Source organism: Petaurus breviceps, unplaced genomic scaffold (genome assembly GCF_028583685.1).
Source record: "Petaurus breviceps papuanus isolate PSGF00001 unplaced genomic scaffold, PetGlider_PUasm1.0 186, whole genome shotgun sequence".
In the NCBI taxonomy this organism is placed as follows: domain Eukaryota; kingdom Metazoa; phylum Chordata; class Mammalia; order Diprotodontia; family Petauridae; genus Petaurus; species Petaurus breviceps.
In genome coordinates, this window is record NW_027185798.1 from 30,472,259 (window position 1) to 30,492,598 (window position 20,340).

At 39.9% G+C, this 20,340-nt stretch overlaps 2 protein-coding genes across 3 annotated transcripts in view; both read left to right on the forward strand.

Annotated features, from left to right (window-relative positions):
* Nucleotides 1-20,340, forward strand: part of S100A10 (S100 calcium binding protein A10) — a 462,639-nt gene that overhangs the window by 198,161 nt on the left and 244,138 nt on the right. The window lies entirely within an intron of this gene.
* Nucleotides 1-20,340, forward strand: part of S100A11 (S100 calcium binding protein A11) — a 399,965-nt gene that overhangs the window by 198,161 nt on the left and 181,464 nt on the right. The window contains exon 1 of one of the 2 annotated variants that reach the window (XM_069089981.1): nucleotides 17,737-17,741. The exons of the other annotated variant lie outside the window; for it this stretch is intronic. The gene's annotated coding sequence lies outside the window, so the exon portion shown is untranslated. Of the gene's footprint in view, nucleotides 1-17,736; nucleotides 17,742-20,340 lie in introns of those variants that run through there. 2 annotated transcript variants of the gene reach the window in all.

Sequence of the window (20,340 nt, forward strand, 5' to 3'; positions counted from 1 at the left end):
GAACTGTGATTCCTGCCTGACAGGTAACACCTTGGAAGCCTGCCCCTCTTCAGGAGACAAAGGAAGGAAACTGAGGCTCACAGACAGCACGAGAGTCCCACCATTAGTATCAGGCAGGACCCGTATTTTCATTAAGTTCCAACTTAATGAACAGCCACTATTGAAGGCTGTCTTCCTACTTCAAAGGGATTTAGTGAGTATTAAAGGTGATAAAGTTCAAATCTCCATGCAAACCAGAGGGAATGATAAGGACTTCATACAAAAGGGCTGTTCTTATTCCAAAGAAGTGAGACCCTAATGATGGAATCTCAGGCACTGGATCTTCTAGGTGCAAAAGGTGGATACAGAGGCTTTCCTAGGTGCCTCATACATCTCAGCTTAGGCCACTTGGAACCTAGGATGGGGAGGGTTAGGGACAGAGGAGATAAAGTACTGTATTTGAAATGAAGAAGATGCAAAGGAACCAAGGAGCAATGCTGGAAGAAATGAGGTGGCCACTCTGCCAACTGCTGGGAGCTGCCTGGAACTGCAGGAGGCCACCCTGCCACCTGCTCAGAGCTGCATAGAGCCACAGGAGGCCACTCTGCCACCTGCTGGAAGCTGCCTGGAACTTTGGGAGGCCACCCTGACAACTACTGGGAGCTGCCCTGAGCTGCAGGAGGCCACCCTACCACCTGCTGGGAACTGCCTGGAATTTTGGGAGGCCACCCTGACACCTGCTGGGAGAGGTCAGACCTGCAGGAGGTCACCCTAGACATGCTGGAAACTGCCTAGAGCTTCATGAGGCCATCCTGCCATCTGCTGCCAGCTGCCTAGACCTTGAGGAGGCCACACTGCCACCTGCATGGAGCTACCCAGAGCTGCAGGAGGCCACCCTGCTACCTCTTGTGAGCGTCATAGAGCCACAGGAGGTCATTCTTCCACCTTCTGGGAGCTGCATAGAACCACAGTAGGCCACTCTGCCACCTGCTGGGAGCTGCCCAGAGCTGCAGAAGGCCAAACTGCTACCTGCTGGGAGCTGCCTGCAGCTGCAGGAGGCCACCCTGCCACTTGCTGGGAGATGCATACAGCTGCAGGAGGCCACCCTGCCATTCGCTGGAAGCTGTCTTGTACCTCAGGAGGCCACCCTGCCACCTTCTGGGAGCTGCCTGGAACTGCAAGAGCCCAACCACCTCCTGCTGGGAGCTTCCTAGAACCGCAGGAGGCCACTCTGCCACCTGCTGGGAGCTTCCTAGAGCTGCAAGGGGGTCATGTCCTGCCAATCATATCAATGATACTTCTAGGTTCTTTGGAACGGGCTACTCATTGGTGGGTACCTTAATGTTTTTATTCATTCTTTTCCATTAACAGTAATCATTTACCTTTCCTCCCCACAGAAGCACCTAGTGGCACAGTGGACCTGACAGGATTTTTGTGAGGATTAAATGAAAAATATATAATCTATATAAATGTTTATTCCCTTCCTTTCTCTCCCTCCCTCAAAGTGAGGATCAGGGAGGAGAAAAAAGGAAAAGGAAAGGAAATAAAGAAGAAAAATCCTTGTAGCAAATAGTCAAGCAAAACACATTCCCACACTGGTTATATTTTTTAAAAATGTGTCTCCCACTGCCTGAGACTATTATCTACCTGTCAGGAGGTGGTTGACATGTCCCACCTAAAGTCCTCTAAAACTATAATTAGTCATTTGAATCCATTAAAATTCTTAAATTTTTCAAAGTAGGCTTTTTTTACAATATTGTTTTTATTGTGTAAAACATTCCTATGATTTGTCTACTTCACTCTGCATGATTCATATAAGGTTTCCTAGGTTTTACTGAAATCTTACCTTTTGTCATTTCTTATGACATGTTAGTATTCCATTTTATTAACTTTAATATATTTTTATTTCATTAAATACTTCCCAATTGCATGTGAAAAAAGCTTTGAAATTTTTTTTAATTTTGAGTTCCAAATTCTCTCTTCCTTCCCCCTTATTAAGAAGTCAAGCAATTGGGGTGGCCAGGTGGCGTGGTAAATAGAGCACCAGCCCTGGAATCAGGAGGACCTGAGTTCAAATCTGGCCTCAGACACTTGACACACTTACTAGCCATGTGACTTTGGGCAACTCACAACCCCAGTTGCTCTCCAAAAAGCAAAAAAGAAAAAAGTCAAGCAATTAATATCAATTATACATGTGAAGTTATGGAAAATATGTCAGCTACATTGCAAAAGAAAACAGATTTTTAAAAACAAGAAAAGCAAATAAAGTTTTTAAAATATGTTTAAATCTGCATTCGCTTTATCCATTCTCTCTCAAGAGGTGGATAGCATTTTTTCTTCATGCATCTTTTGAAATTGTCTTGTATCATTGTCTCGATCAAAATAGCTAAGTCTTTTGCAGTTTATCATTCTTACAATATTGCTGTTACTGTACACGGATGTTCTACTGGTTCTGCTCATTTTTCTCTGTAATAGTTCATGTAAGTCTTCCAAGGTTTTCCTGAAACCATTCTGCTTATCATTTCTCATAGCACAATAGTACAACATCTTAATCAGGTACCACAACTTTTCAGCCATCCCCCAGTTTATAGGCATCTCCTTGATTTCCAGTTCTTTGTCAACACAAAAAGAGTTGCTATAAATATTTTTGTATTAATATACACTTTTCACTTTTCTTTGATTTCTTTAGGATATAGACCTAGTTGTTGGGTCACATGGCATGCAAAGTTTTATAGCCATTTGGGCATAATTTCAAATTGTTCGCCAGAATGGTTAGACTAGTCAACAACTCAACCGATAGTGCATCAGTGTACAAATTTTTCCACATCCGCTCTAGCATTTGTCTTTTTCCTTTTCTGTCATGTTAACCAATTTGATAGGTGTGAGGTAATATCTCAGAGTTGTTTTAATTTGCATTTCTCTAAACAGTAGCTATTTAGAGCATTTTAGGTGATTATTGATAGTTTTTTTTCTTCTTCCAGAAACTTTCTTTGTCCATTTATCAGCTGGGGAATGGCTTTTATTTTTATAAATTTGGCTCAACTAACTATGTGTTTGAGAAATGTAAGTGTACACAATTGTCCCACTTTTCTGTTTTCCTTCTAATTTTGGCTGCATTAGTTTTGTTTGTGCAAAAGATTTTTAATTTCATAGAATCAAAATTATTCATTTTACTTTCTGTGATCTCCATTTTTGTCAAAAACTTCCTTTGTCCATAGATCTGACAGTTACATTTTTCCATGCTCCCTAATTTATTTATGATACCACCTTTCATGTCTAAATCACATACCCATTATGTCCTCATCTTGGTATGAAGTGTGAGATATTGCTCTATGCCTAGTTTCTGCCAAATTGCTTTTCAGGTTTTCCAGGCAATTTTTGTCAAATAGTGAGTTGCTGTCCCAAAAGCCTTTATTAAGCACTTATTACATGCTAAGCTCTGAGAATACAAATGCAAGTAGAAAAAAAGGCAATTCCTATTCTCAAGGAGGTTATATTCTAAAGGGAGAAGACAGCCCATAGGCAGTCCAGAAATTCAGGAGTAGACTGACAAATGCCAATGAAAATTTGAAGTCAAGAATACCTAAGTTTGAATCCTACCTTATATATATACTAGATATATGACTCTGGATAATCACTTAACCTATTTGGCTTAGTTTCCTCATCTGTAAAATGGGTAATAATAATAGCACCTTCCTCCCAAGGTTATGGTAATGATCATATGAGGAAATATCTATGAATTTGATGATGATGATAATGAGTGTGGTAGTGATAGTGATTATGTGACTGACCTGGGCATTTTCCTTAAAATGGAGATTCCTGGAAGAACCAGCCAATCAGAAGAAGGGGCTACAGGGGCAGAGTGTACTTCCAGTGTAAGAAGGCCAAGAAAGCACTGTCAGCTTCCAGAATGAGAAGGCTGCTATGGCATGGTGGAGGAAAGCCCAGAGAATCAGGATTGAAGGTACAATAGTTGCACCACTTGCCTCAGAGTATAGCTGTAAAGAGCGTCTAATTAGAAAACCTTAAAACACGATGCAAAAGTCAGTCATTATCCTTATTGTTAAATACAGCACCAAGACTGACTTCCACTATACTGCATAGGTTATAGTTATAGAACTCCTTCTACGTTATAGAAAGCTGACTAAGGAGCAGGAGTCGTTGTCCTTCCCCTGGACATGGGAACATCATTTCCTTTTCAAGGTTATTCAGAATGAGTCCCCAGCCACATTTCTGGGCTCCTAAGCACCATGTACCTGCTGTTTCTCTAAATTGCCACCAGGTGTCTACAGAGACTGACTGTTCATTTCTCTAGCACCAAGTTCCGTGATGTCAAAGTAGGAAAGAAACCTTTCAAAAAGTAACCCAATCAGTAATGAAGCATACCTCTATCCTCCAGGCAGAAATGTGGGGGGCCTGCCAGGGCAGAATACTGCATACATTGTCAGAGGGGGGCCCTAAGTTGTTTTTGCTGAAGTGCTCTTCCTTGTTACAGGAGCGCTCCAGGTTAAAGGGGAGATGGGAGTGAGCTGTATAAACAAATAACTGCGTTGTAAAAATAAAAGGCATCAATTAAACAAATTTAATAGTCATGATAGCTAGCACTTAAATAGAGCTTTAAAGTTTGCAAGGCACTTTTTATGTTATTTCATTTGATCCTTAAAACAACCCCATGAGAGAGGTGCTATCATAAGCCCTGTTTTATATATAAGGAAACTGAGGTGTAGAGAAGTCATGTGATTAACCCAGGGTCACATAGCTAGTGAATGTCTGGAGCAAGATTTGAACTCAGATTATCCTGACTCCAAGTTCAGACCTCTACTTAATGTGCCACCAATCTACCTTAGTTAAAAAGCAAAACAAAATGGAAACCACAGAGTCTTGGGCCTGGAAAGAAACCCACTGAATCACCTTACCTTCCATTCATGTCAGCAATGAAATGATTCCAACTGGATGAGACTCTTCCCTGTGTTTCTATTCCACCTGAACTGAGAGGGAATCTTTTCCCCTTGGTCTCTCACCCCAGTGTCTAGAATCCTTCACTTCTCAGAACTTCTCCCCCAGGGTGAACTTAGAATAGCCATTGGAAGTGCCTTAGGATGATAAATCTATGACCTGAGTGGGCAGGAACCTCAGAGGCCCAGCCAGGCCAAACTGACTTATCACTTTGCAATGATAAATATTGACTTTGCTGACACTTTTGTCAGGGGGCAAGTCAGAAGGATCATAGGGTTTAGAGCTGGAAAGGACCTCAGACATTATCTAGTCGAACCCCTTATTTTACTAAGGAAGTAGGCCCAGAAAGACAAAATATTCAAGGTCACACAGATAATTAACAGGAATTTCAGATTTGAACCCAGGGTCTGTAACTCCAAATCTGACGCTATTTCTGCTACAATATTCTGCCTCCCTTAGGAGTGATATACCAACACCAAAGCTTCCCCAGCCATCCTCCCTTCCCTCCTTCCAACCCTCTTACCTTCGTAAAACTAGATGCAGCTGTATACCCCCAAAGCTGAGGTTTAATTGTAGCAGAGGCATAGGAGTCATGATGACCGGGCCTGTGCTGAAGGGATCCAAAAAGGCCAACCCATGACCCCCAAAAATGATGTGAGGCTCTCAAGAATAAAATCCTGATGTTACAATAGAGAAATATTCCAATAAGGAAGAAAAGGGAGAGGCATCTAAAGAGACTAACATGGCTTCACCAAGTGCTCTGTGATGAGCTCAGATTCAGGGAGAACATTTATAAAAGACTGAGGCATCTTCTTTAGAGGTCACCCAAGAACACTATCAAATGGTGACAGGTACCTTTAAGAATTGAATGGGAAAACCTAAATAACAGAAATATACCAAGGACAGCAGAAATGGTCTTTAAAACTACATCCAGAGAAAAAGAGGAATAAGGGTGATGTTGGCCTGCCTGGGAAAAAATGGAATAAATTGAACGGATGACAAAGTGAAAGCAGAACTAAGGAGAATGACCTTTATGTTGGGGGGAAAGAGTCTAAGGATGTAACTGGAGACAAAGTAAGTAAGGAAAGCATATGAGAATATTTAACCGTTCTCAATATACTTACGTCTCTGGTAATTACAATTCAAAGTTCTGAATAAAACATAACTGTGATTTCTGAACTATTACCAGTTGTTGCAATGTTTTAGAAAACAGTATGGACACAGCAACACTGGGGATAAGAAAATACCCTCTTTAAAGAAAGGGAGATTCAGATTTCCAAAATTATTGCTTTTGTGAGCATTGATGGCAAGTTAAATTCTACAAAGGGTCATTAAATGGACAATCAATGATCACTTAGAAAATGAAATTTTGAGCACCAAGAGCCAACTTTGGTTCACTAAGAATAAGTCATGCCAGACTAATCTCATTTCTTTTTTGGGCAGGGTTATTAGACTGGTATGTCAGGGAAATATGAAAGATAAAGTGTTTCAACAAGACGTTTGACAAAGTCATAATATCCTGTGGACAAAATGAAAGTAGTCAGAAGAATAGTAAATATGACCCAAGTATTCTAAGTTTACGCAGAGTATGTTTGATCCTAGAGGCTGATCCCAAGGGGCTATTTTCTCATATTAACTGGCAAACTGGTGGTAAAGCTGAATTCAGTTCAGATATGGCTAGTGCCTAGGTCTCCCCAAATGTAGGTGATGGAGTCACCAATTTCTACATAGATCCTCAAGGTAGAATAAGGATATCAGGTATAGGATCATATTGATTTCACCCACTGTAGAAAATAAATAAGCTGAAAATGACTACATGAGTCCATAGATTAGTACAGAAACATAAGCACTAAAATAATCCATTAGATTTGTAATCCATACTTCCTCTTATGATTCACTGACAAAAAAGGTTTCAGATTCACTAGACTTCTCCCAGAAGATAAGAACACTTTGAGAGGCAGTTTTTAAAAAAATTATTCTCCTTTACATCAAATCTCTCCTCTCTCGACAACCCTGACAATGTTGTTATTCATCCTTCATTCTCAAAGGGGACCTTGGACAAGTCACTTAAATTCCTTGGGCTTCATGGTCTTCATCTATTTATTATATATATATATATATATATATATATATATAATTATTATTATTTTCTCTTTTATCTTTAGATCTATGATTCTAAAAAATGGTATCTGAGACAAAATGAGACCAGAGGAAAACCTTAATTTAGGAAGACCAAGGCCACCCACTACATCCTGAACGATAGCCAGTCATCATGACCATAACAATCATAGAATTGGCAAAGGTCAGATCTATTGGCCCCATATGGCATGACTTTCGTCCTTCAACTGCTCAATGATCCCCTTCATAACCTTTAAAAACCTCGGTGTCTTAACAAGGAAATTCAAGATCAATTGATTACGTGAAATCGCCTGAGCATGCATGGAAAGACCATTATCTAGAAATCTAATCTCTGATCTCCTCTCAGAAAAGGAAATACAAAAGCCTAAGCAAGCAGCTTATATAAGCAAGCAGAACTTCCCTCTGAGGTTGTTTGAGTTAACACAAGCTAATTCCTTGTGGAAAGAGTGTATGATGAGTTGAAGAGAATCAGTTATACCTCTTGGACTATATATAAAAACAGCAAGCTAGTTTGGGACCAGTCAAGTGACAGAGGGCCCCAAAATTCAGGAGCTAAGGATTCTAGGTCCCTGAGAAGGAATCATCCAAGAGACTGGACAAGTAAAAGACAACATATCCAGTCAGAGAATAAGACATGCCAAGGGCAAAGAGAAGGTCCCCCAAGAAAAAGTAAATGAGTATCTAGAAAAAAAAATTGATCAGTCAGTCAACAAGCATTTATTTAGTGCTCAGGTCATGATTTGGTGCATTGCTAGCCAAAAGACCTGGTGATATGTCAGTGTTGGTAGCAGTGACCATAGCATAGCAGTGTCTGCTGGTGTCATCTTTGTTAAGGGCTGAAAGACACAACTTGTCACAATGAGGAAAGTCAGATTCACAGCTCTGCAAGGGCACCAACCCTCAGAACCTGGGGACAAAATGCTCTACCTAAGAAAACTTCATGAATAAAGAAAAGGGCTTCTAGTAACCAGGAGATGTGAAGTACTACTTTATGACATGGCCTTTCTATATGTGGGCCTCATTCCCATTTTACTTTAAGTTTGAGGCCACTCTCCTCCAGGAACCTTGTACATGAAAGAAGAGAATGTTCTTGCTATATTTGCTTAGTAAATACTCTTTCTAAAAGCTAAGTGAATGACTGACGATTGCTGAGAAATATATCAGTGGGAGCTTGAGTTAAATACTAGAAAAACCCAGCCCCTAAATAATTACCTTTTAGAATCCTGAGAGTCAAAGTAGCAGCTGCCCTTTGAGGACCAGATCACCAATATGAATGACAGTTGGGAAAGTGACTTCAGAGGAGGTCCTACATGTTCATTTCTGACCACCAAGTTTTAAGAAAAGAAGAGATAAGCTGAAGCTCATTGAGAGGAGATCAACCATGATCATGAGTAGACTTGAAAAAATAGCATCTGAAAGAAATGGTTGGAGGAAATAGCTTAGTGGTACTGTAATATGCATGAAAGGGAATAACATGTAATAATCCAAGAAAGGTAGATGGGAGTCAGGTTGTTAAGAGCCTTAAAAGCCAAACAAAGGAATTCATATTTGATCCTACAAGTAATAGGGAGCCAATGGAATTGATTAAGTGAGTGACAGTGCCTCAGAACAATCACTTTAACAGCTATGTGGAGAATAAATTGGAAAGGTTTGACTTGATACAGGAAAACCAGGAAGGAAAGGAAGAAAACATTCAAAATATAGCAAACTTCTCTTCCTTGAAAGTATTGCAGAGGGGGAAACTAGGAGATGCAGTGGCTAGAGCACTGGCCCTGGAGTTAGGAGGACCGGAATTCAAATCTGGATGCAGATATTTATTAGCTCTGGTGACTTAAGGCAAGTCACTTAACCCCGATTGCCTCCCCCACCAAAAAAAAAAGTATCATAGAGGCTATATTACCATGTCTTGAGGATGTTGTAGGGAGATTCACATCTCAGACTCAAGTATTGGACTAAAGAATAGCTTTATGTATTTATAGTACTTATAAAGCCTTTCACATACATCATATTTGTATACCCTTCAAAAAATTCCATACTTTCACAGATCTGTGATCTTATTGATCATGAACTGAAAGTCATTCACATATTACTATGTGTGACTCTTGTCCACCTACTTTCTTAAATCCTCCATAAGAGTCTATCCAATATGCTGGGAACTCTCAGTTTTCCAGCCACGTCCCCTATAGCATGATATGAACAATTTTATATCACAAACTATTGTCACCCTGGGTTGTGATATCTTTCCACCTGACAAGATCAATTTTGGCTAAAGCACCTTCTAAGTTCTACTATTCTTCTTATTGTAGTACTTAATTTATACATCAATAAATTCATTAGACAATTATGAGAGTCTATGTCATTCTCGTATTTTTATCTATTTCCCCATTTTGGAGTGTCAGCTTCTTATTTTAACAGGTCAGGTCAGAATTGCCCTAAATTCATGCCATGTGGTCTCATTTTTATTCTTTCTTCTAATATGGCATTTATTTTTATCTTTACTCAAACAAGTCAGCTGTCTGACTGGACAAAGACGTCTGAGTCAGCAGTGATTCCCACATCAGCAACCAGAAATTTCCTGTCGGTATATGTTAGGTAGGGCACGTATTATTATCCTCATTTTATAGATAAGGTAACTGAGACTCAGAGATATAAATGGCTTGCCCAAGGTTATATAGCTCATGAGCTTCAGAGATGGAATCTGACCCCAATATCTGCTGATGGCAATCCCAATGCCCTTCTGAACGAAACTTCATTTATATTTCGCTTCAATACTTATAAAAATAATTTATGTTCATTTTCTTATTTGGTTCTCCCCATAACCCAATGAGGGAGTTGCTGAAGATATTGTTGTCATAGTACACAGCCTCCAAGATTTTGGTATTCTATGCTCGATGATTTGGAGGGCTGGTTAACTGGAGCTCATCAGTTCCCCCTTTCACCCTCCCCCCACCCCCAATTGCCTTCACTTGTCAGGGATATATGTAAAGGGAATTCCTGTTCAAGTATAAAGTGGGCTAGACAGACTCAGAAGGCTCTTCCAACTCTGAGGTTTTGTGATTCAATACCACTCTCTGAGTCAGGGGATTATTGGGTGGACACATTCATTATGTAAGTATTTATTAAACCCCTACATGCAAAGCAGGATTGGAGGCAGGATGGCAGAATTGAAGATGGAAGTGGATTTGACAGCAGCTGTAACTATGTCCCCATTCCCAGTGCACAAGGCAATTCCTCCCTTAGAGCTCTGCCCCTATTCTCGGAAGTAGCTTTCTTTCTTCTGACTCTTGCCCTTGGACCATCTATATGTACTCATGCTCCTGCTCAGGAAAGAAGACGTGGAGAACTGAATAGGCATGGGAGGCGGATGGGGGGGGAGGGGGGGAAGAACCAGGAAAGGGTACTTTCCAAAACTTCTAAAGTAGCTTATTGCTAATGAGTTAAGCAATTGGAGGGTTGCCTCTTGAGCAAGATCCTGGCACACTCCCCATTCTATGCACAAGTTGTATGCTGTGGAGCACATCCTGGGGGGAGGAAACCATATAGAGCAAGTACCAGCATTGTCCCTTGAAAACAAGCCTTGGCACAACCTACCTCCCCAATGTATTATACAATATTCCCCTTCCTTCACTCTATAATCCAGCCAGGCTGGCCTTCTTGCTGTTTCTCAAACATGACACTTCATCTCCCATCTCCACACCTTTGCATTGGCCCTCTCTCATGTCCATAATGCACCCCCCATCTTATCTCCACATCTTAGAATCTCTTTTTCTTTCAAAACTCAGCTCATGCCCCATTTTACATGAAACCTTTATTGATCTCACAAGCTGCTGCCTCTCCCCTAAATTATACCTTGAGTCTTTTATTTCCCATAACATAGTATAATGAAAAAAGATGAATGCACATGAAACCGCAAATCTGTTATGTGCAACTTGCTATTCCTTTTAAATATAGAACAAAGTTGCCATGTAAAACGTATAGCTCTCTTCCTTACTTTCCTCCTTGCAGGATATAAGTTCCTTGAGAGAAGACAGTACCAGTTTTCTGAATTCAGAAATGCCATTTCTTTTTTCTGTCCTTTTTTCCCTTCCCTCCCTAGAGATGGCACAAATTGGTATATGTGTATACATATATGCATACATACATATACACATATACATATGTAAAATTATTCTATACACACATCTATTTATCAGTTCTTCTCTGGATGCAGATAGCATCTTTGATATGTCCTTATAGTTAATATGAGTATTCATAATAATCAAAATGACTTATTCACTCAAAGTCATTCTTAAAACAAGATTGCTGTTACCATACACAATATTCTCTTGTTTCTGCTCATTTCACTCTTCATTATTTCATGCAAGTCTTTCCATGTTTTTCAAAAATCACTGAGCTCATCATTTCTTATAACACAGTGGCATTCCATCACAACCATATGCCATAACTTGTTAGCCATTGCCCAATTGATGGGCATCCCTACAATTTCCAGTTCTTTGTCACCGCAAAGAGTTGCACTTTGTATCATTGAATGTTCAGTGCGGTGGATAAAGTGCCAAGCCTGGAGTCAAGAGGACGTGAGTTCAAATCCAGCCTCAGACAATGATTAACTGTGTGATCCTGGGCAAATCACTTAACCCTGCTTACCTTAATTTCTTCATCTGTAAAATGAACTGGAGAACAAAATAGCAAACCACTCCAGTATCCTTGCCAAAAAAAAGTAGAGTCACAAAGAGTCAAATATGAACAAAACAACTAAATGTTAACAAAAGCTCTGAATGTATTTTGTACATATCCCATCAATGTTGGGAATGGGAGCAACAATGGATTGGCCAAGAAACAATTGGGACCATGTAGAGTTTTTTGAATTCACCAGAAGGAAAGTCTCACCCATAGAGGTGGAATGTCCCCGAATGAACAGTACACAAGGTTCATATAGGTTTTAAGTAGTGAGGAATAGAGTAAGGGGAACAGGGAAAAAGTTGATTGCTCAAGGTCCCTGTTGCAGGGGCTCAGGGCTGATCCGTTGCAATAACACTTTTACCCATTTCAGAGTTGGGAGCTTCTGCATAACAGGATGGGGGGGGCGGTGGTAAGACTCTTTCTCAGAATAGGTTGCCCAAAAGGATACCATGACACATCCTATTTTGGGTTACTTGCATTGTAAGCACTAATGCAAGAACATAGAAATATATGTGTGAACAAAATTAAGTGATTCTCAAAATGGAGTTACTCTGTATCCACAAAACTTATTTATATTTAGGGATTATTTTCTTCTTGTCTTGGTGCCTATCACAATCCCTATCACATAGTACTGTGAGTATTTAATAAATGCTTGTTGATTCATTGATCAAAGTCAATCCACTTGAATTCAATCAATATTTGCTGAGTGCCTAAAACACACTAGGCAATGAGAATGCAAAGATGAAAACTGGTACTGTCTTCTCTCAAGGAGCTTATATACTGCAAGGAGGAAAGTAGGGAAGAGAGCTATACACATAGCTTAGAAAATAGTTGAGCGTCTAGGACTAGCATGAAAGATTCAAGGCAAGAGGGATCATTTCTAGCTGAGGGAATAAGAGAAGTTGGCACTTGTGCTGAGCCTTCAGGAAAGAGAAGGATTTCACTAGGTATAGATAGGGAATGGTGGGGTGAGAGACAGATGAAAGAGAAGGACCAGGTAAGAAATAATTAGGAGTCCAGTTTAGCTAGAGCAGGGAAAATACAAAATTGTGTCTTGTAAAATAAGACTGGAAAGGGAGGTTTGGGGCCAGAGAATGGAGGGCCTTGCATAGAGGAATTTGTAGTTTGTTAATAGGCAATGGGAAGCCATTGAGGGTTTTTGAGCAAGGAAGTGGTGTCATCAAACCTGTGCAAGGGGAAGATTAATTAACAGCTGTTGGAAGGATACAGCAGAACCTGGAAGAAAGGAAACCAATTACTAGAACTATTACAAGAGCCCAGGAAAGAAATAAATAGGACCTGAACTAGGAAGGACAATGGGAGTGGAAAGAAGGTGACAGGTGTCAGAGATATCTTAGTAGTAAAATTGACAGGACTCGGAAACTGATTGGACATGAGAGAAAAGAGTCAAAAATGACTCCAAAATTTTGAAAATGTTAACTAAATGAATGATGGTGCCATAGTCATCATAGTTGACATGTATATGAAACTTTAAGCCTTATAAAAAGTTTTTTTTTTTTACTTTTGGCCTATTCTGCTTTTTAAGGAGTTCTTTTCTTCAGGGAATTTTTGTGCCTCTTTTACCATTAGACCAACTCTGGTTTTTAAAGTGTTATTTTCTTCAGTATTTTTGGTCCCTCTTTTACCAAACTATTGATTCTCTTATCATAATCTTCCTAAATCACTCCCATTTCTTTTTCCCAAATTTTCCTCTAGCACTCATCACTTTTTTAACTCTTCTAGGAATTTTTATTTGGTCTGGGTCCAATTAGTATTTTTCTCTGAGGTTTTGTTTGTGCCTACTTTTGCATTATTGTCTTCTTCTGAGTTTAGGTCTTGGTCTTTCTTGCTACTGTAGTATATTTTTATGGTCAAATTCCTTTTTTGTTGTTTGCTCATTTTTTTCCAGTGCAGTTCTTGACTTTGAACTTCATTTTAAAGTTGTGGTCTGCTCATTTGGGGGTGGGGAGGCACTGTTCCAAGATTCAGGCCTTTTCATACAGTGGTTTTTAGAGCTAGTTCTGGGGTGGGAGGAGAGGTCTGCAAGTTTTTGGTGCTTCCAAGGTGGCGTAATCTAGAGAGAGCTGTGATCATTATTCTCCTGGTGTATGATCTGGTCTTTACCTAAAAAGGGCCTGCCCTCCTCTACAGACACTAATGTTCTTTTTGGCCCTGAAACTATGACAAGTGCTCCCACTCTCCTGCATCCACAAACCCTAGTGTTCCTCTCTACCTTGGAACTGCCACCAGAGCCCATGCTTTCTTGTGACTGATCACCAGCACTCCTTTCCACCCTGGAACTGTGATCCAGAACTACATATGGGCAATAGATTTGTCAATCAGCACCAACTGTGCCCAGGGTCAGCAAAGGTCCCCTATAATCTCTGTCTGATTCCTTTACCATCTCTGAGCTTGAGAGCTCCTGCTGCTGTCACAGCCGCCCCACAGCTAGTGCTACAGCACCTGCACACTGGCCTGGCTCCCATCCCAGTGTCACAGACATCTCCTGCCAACATCCTAGGCTGGAAAAATATCTCAGTCTGGCCTTTTGTTGGCTCTGCTCTCCACAATTTGGTTGGAGTTATTTTAAAGTTCTTTGGAGGGTAATGTTAGTAGAGTTCGGCTGGGTGGCTGCATGTCCTCCACCAGGGCCTCATCCTTCTTCATTTCAACATCTTTTCATTACGTGCTAAAATTTCCAAGTGCCCAAGGATTTAACATGGATTAAGTTTTTAGGGTGGTTGCTTCCTGACAATTCCCAGGGAGGCACCTTCATTTCATCAGTTACTTGTCTCCAAGTTACACTGCTGGATGCGCCACCTCTCAGGAGTTTCCTCTAGATCCCACCCACAGTAATTCTCAAAGAGACACCTCCACTGACTTGGGCACATGCAAGGCTCTTCTCTGGCCTTTTGCTTCTACCACTGTTTGCTTAGATCCTAGGGTCCATCTTGTTTATTTCAAGTCGACATACTTATAATTACCTAGTATATGCCAAACTTGGGTACAAAGACAAAAACAAATTCTCTTCCCTCCAGAGTTTATATCTGGGAGAGTAGGGGTTAAAGGACTTTACACTGGCAAGATTTAGGGGCACCCGTGTGTCAGGGAATAGAATGAATACACAGCTATCTGAAGATGAAGTATGTGCAAAGTAATTGCAAGAGAGAGATAATGCTAATCACTGAGGCCTTCTGGGGCCCTTTTCACATCTTACACATAAACTGGTCAAAAGTGTCCCACTCTAAGCCCTAGCTCTGGCCTTTGGGACCCAAAGTGGAAGAAGGAGTCAAGATGAGTAACCACTTTTCTCTCTACCCCTGTATCAGACAAAGTAAAATAACAAAGCTTGAGCAGGTAGGTGGTACAGTGAATGAGCGCCAGGCCTAAAGTCAGGAAGACTTATCTTCCTAAATTCAAATCTGGCCTCAGTCACTTACTAGCTGTGTGACCCTGGGCAAGTCATTTAACCCTGTTTGCTTCAGCTTCCTCCTCTGGAGAAGGATATGACAAACCACAGAAGTATCTTTGCCAAGAAAACCCCAAATTGGGTCATGAAGAGTCAGACACAACTAAACAACAAAAGATTTCTGTCTCTCCTTTTTCATCCAGCCGAGGACCTTAAAGATCAATTAATTCCGCCTGTTCTTCATTAGTGATCCCTGTTGGGCAGCAATGTTGGGCAGCTCCTGGGCCTGGAGTCAGCTGGACTCATTTTCCTGAATTCAAATTCAGGTCCAGACACTTACTAGCTATGTGACCCTGGGCAAGTCACTTCACCCTGTTTGCCTCAGTTTCTTCATCTGTCAAATGAGCTGGGGAAGGAAATAGCAAACCTTTCCAGTGTCTTTGACAAGAAAAACCCAAATGGGCATGACTAAAGTTATGGAACAACAAAAAAAACTGCTTTGGTGCCCCCCAAGATTACACTCTGTTCTTCACACACATGATTCTGTCACCCATCTCCATTCAATTTCTTCTCACAACTCCATTTCCCATCTTCCTGCCTTCGCTCCATCTGCTGCCTATGCCTGAAATTCACTCTCTAATTTCTACCTCTTAGAACAATACTAGTCCTTTAAGACAGGGCTCAGGTACCATCTTTGTCATGAAGCCGAAGATCCCCAGACTCTTTATGCCCTCCCCCTCAAACTACCATTGATTTGTATTTATAGTTGTGTCATATCTGGACATATAGGAAATCTCATTAACTATGCATATTTTCCAGAAATGAAATGAATGAAATTTTCAACATTTTATTTAATTAGCATAAATGAGATTTCATAGGAAGACATAGGAGACACATAGGAAATCTCATTAATTAATTAAGTTAAATTCATCTCACCAATATAGAAAATAGTCCCCAATAGCTAATGAAAGCTTTTATTCCATATGAAATTGTAATGGCTAAAATTTATGCTAATTTAACAAAATGTTGTTGAAAATTTCATTCATTTCATTTCTTGAAAATATGCATAGCTAATGAGATTTCCTATTTTTCCAGACTTTAGGGACACCCTGTATATTTAAATATGTGCCCATTGACTATTCTATTCAAACATAAACTTCTTGCAAAAAGGAGTTTTTACGCTATATACTTGTATTCCTAGTACCTAGCATAGATTCTGGTCAGTAACAGGCATCTAATAAATACTTACTTATTACTTGCTTAATTGATTGATGGTGCCTTCCCCTGCAAGATTCCCTTCCTTCTATCTACTCAGTATATATCTTCTATGTCCACAGTTATTTTAATGCTGTCTTCTCCATTAAGATATGAGCTTCATGAGGGCAAGTTTTCTTTTCTTTGCATCCCCAGTGCTTGGCATGGTGCCTAGCACATAGAAAACATTTAATGAGTGCTTGCTGGTCAGTTGTTGATTGAAGCAGATGAGCAGGTGGCCTTAATACAATATTTTCTATTCTCAGAGTCCTCCTATAAAGGCCATCTCTTCAGAAAGGACTCACCTCCATTTCTGAGCTGTCTACTGTCACCAGCAGGCCCTGCCTCCATAGTCCTAGACCCAGACAAGCCAGTGAGCTCCCCAGGAGCCCCGAGTGAATTGTAGTTGTTGTGTGATAATATGAATTTCACAGAGACTTTCTTATGATAAAAACCATCGGCACATTATAATCATAATGCTGGTAATGATAATAATCATCATTGGAGGGATTCTGAGCCTTTTACAAGCCTGGGTAGAACCTCTTTTCACCATTATGCAAACCAACCGCACAGCTGAGACAACACAGTCATTAAGATCAAGCCCTTTGGCTGTCTTTTCAGAAGGCTGGCCATGATAACCAAAATGGCCCATCACTTGTCCTTCCACAGTGTGTTCAGAGAGTATATAGATCACAAGTGGGTCAGAAATCCCACACAGGGCTGACTGTCTGCAAAAGTGGAGCTTGAAATTACCCACCCACCCCAAAATGTTCAGACATCTGGTCCAGCCTACATTAGATTGCTTAGGAAATGAGAGAGTAGCTCTGGGCTATAATTGAAGGGCTGGTCTTACAGATGACAAAAACCTAAGATCTGCCCAAACACAGCTTTCTCAGGAATTGCCTGAACTAAGAAGCCTGCATCTTGTAACCTTGAGAGACTTCCCCAAGAATGTTTTATGAAACCCCTGCTTGCGCTTCCTTTGCCTCCTCAGAAAACAGAAATCAGAAAAAGTGAATTGAAGAGAGAAACTAGGAATGGGGAGGGGGACTCTACCTAAATTCCAACAGAATTAAAAGAAAAAGAATTCATTTGGGGGAATTTGCCTGTAATAACCAAAAAGCACCTTTAAGATAAAATCGTGAAGGTAGATGGCATCTTGACTTCTCTTTTCAGCATCTTTCTGATCTGCCATTTCAATACCCTCTTGATGAGGGAACCAAGGCTCTCATGGTTGCCCAAATCTCCTCTTTCATATGGGGATACATACTGATGGAGCCAAAACTGGGACCTTTTGTCCTTTCTTCCATTGTGAGTACATGGGAAGAATGAGTAGTGGCTAAATAAAGGGCAGTATAGAAATAGATGAGATTAGTAACTGGAGAGGTCTGGAGAAGATAAGAGGGATCCAGGAAGGGAAGAGTCATGAAGCCAAGAAAGAGAGAGAAGAGTCTGAAGGTCTTGTCTTCCTTTTCTATGGGAGAGATGGCACTATTAGATTTAAGAACCCTAGAAGCTCATCTTTCCTTGCCCAAGAAACTGTGCAGACTACATAGTTTAGCAGAGCTATTGGAAATGGTTAGAAGTTAGAAAGGGAAAGAGATAAAAAAGAAATTCACTTACCACTTAAGCCAGCAGAAAACAATGGAAAAAGGTCAGTGGGGGTGACAAAAATCTGCTACAGGAACCATATAGTTTCTCAAATATATAGGGAACTGAGCCAAATTTATAAAAAGAAGAGTCATTTCCCAGCTGATAAATGGTCAAAGGATATGAACAGACAATTTTCCAAAGAAGTAATCAAAGCTATCAATAGTCACATAAAAATACTCTAAATCACTACTGATTAGAGAAATGCAAATTAAAACAATTCTGAGGGGCCAGCTAGGTGGAGCAGTGAAAAGAGCACTGGCCCTAGAGTCAGGAGGACCTGAGTTCAAATCCAGCCTCAGACACTTGACACACTTACTAGTTGTGTGACCTTGGGCAAGCCACTTGACCCCAATTGTCTTGCCTTCCTCCCTCAAAAAAACAACTCTGAGATATTACTCACACCTATCAGATTTGCCAACATGACAGAAAAGGAAAATAGCAGATGCCGGAGGGGATGTGGAAAAATTGGGATACTAATGTACTGTTGGCAGGGCTGTGGACTAATCCAACCATTCTGGAGAACATTTTGGCACTACAACTAAAGGACTATAAAACTGTGCCTACCCTTTGACCCAGAAATACAACTATCAAGTCTGTATCCCAAAGAGATCAAAGAAAAGGGAAAAGGATATATTTGTACAAAAATAGTTATAGCAGCTCTTTTGGTGGTAGCAAAGGATTGGAAATCAAGGGGATGCCCATCAATCGCCCATCAACTGAACAAATTGTGATACATGATTGTGATGGACTTCTATTGTGCTATAAGAAATGATGAGCAGAATGGTTTCAGAAAAACCTGAGAAAACTTATATGAACTGATCTAAAGTGAAGTGAGCAGAACCAGGAGAACACTGTACACAGTAACAGCAATTCTGTTACAATTAGCAACTGTGAAAGACTGAGCTACTCTGATCAAGACAATAATCCAAGATAACTCCAAAAGATGCATCATGAAAAATTCTATCCACCCTCAGAGAGAGAACTGATAAATTCTGAATGCAGATTGAAGCATACTTTTTTAAAATTTCTTTATCTTTATTATTTTATTTTGTTTGTGTTTTCTTTTGCAACATGGCTAAAATGGAAATATGTTTTGCATGACCACAAAATCAAAATCAAATTGCTTGCCTTCTCAAGGAAAATAGGGAGAAAATATGGAACTCAAAATTTTTTAAAATAATTTTCAAAAAATTACATATAATTGAGAAATATTTAACAAAATAAAAATAATTTTTAAAATCAAAATAAAGGACTCTAGAAATCTACATAACTTTGAAAATACTGATTGTTCATTCAGGAGACTCTGTCCTTTGCCACTAGCATATGGGTTTATGGGAAATTGTATTAATTTGTGTGTGTGCCAGTGGTAGTGAGGGACAGGGTAAGACAGATTCTATTGCTTGATATTTCCTTGTTATTTCCTTGGCTATTGTGTCCCACTCAGATACTTTACTATTTTATTTCTGGTTCATGCTGTGATTGAGGCTTAAAACATATGTCTCACCTACACAGAACCCAGTAGCCCATGGGAATTCCAGAGTGAACTATATTTGTTAGAATTTTCCTAAGTTTTGTGTATGAGAAAGTTATGAAGTAAAAGAAATAAATATCTATTGAACTATAAAAATCTCCTAAAGTGTTATATAAGCTCCTCATATAAAAAGAGTGTTTGATATATAAGGCAAATGTTTACTTTATCCAGATGAATTTACATTTCTGAAAGGATACCCAGAAAGAAGTTTGCCATCGTAGAGGTAGTTATGGTTTTGAATCATATACCTGGGTTTGAATCCTGGGTCTGCAACTTAATAGCTGTATGAAATTGGCCAACCCATTTTACTTCAAAGGCCCTCATTTTGTTCATCTATAAAATGAAGGTGTTTGAGTAGAATTTACCTAAGTTCACTCACAACCCTAAATTTCTCTTATCCTATAATACAAAATGAATGTTTAATGGTAGGATTCCAGGGCCTGTAGTACTTGAGCCAGAGGTATTTGGGGGAGAGGGTGGGAAGTAAAAAGACCTTTCTAGTGCCTCATCATTCATAAAAATAATGACTGACCTTACAATCTAGTCATGTGACACCAAAGAGATCAGCTATTTTACCTGCTTATAATGTGGTCCCTGTTCTCCTTCCTAGAATCTGGACATATATCTAAATTATCATAAGGACATAGAATAAGGCAGAAGAAGAAGAAGAAGAAGAAGAAGAAGAAGAAGAAGAAGAAGAAGAAGAAGAAGAAGAAGAAGAAGAAGAAGAAGGAGGAGG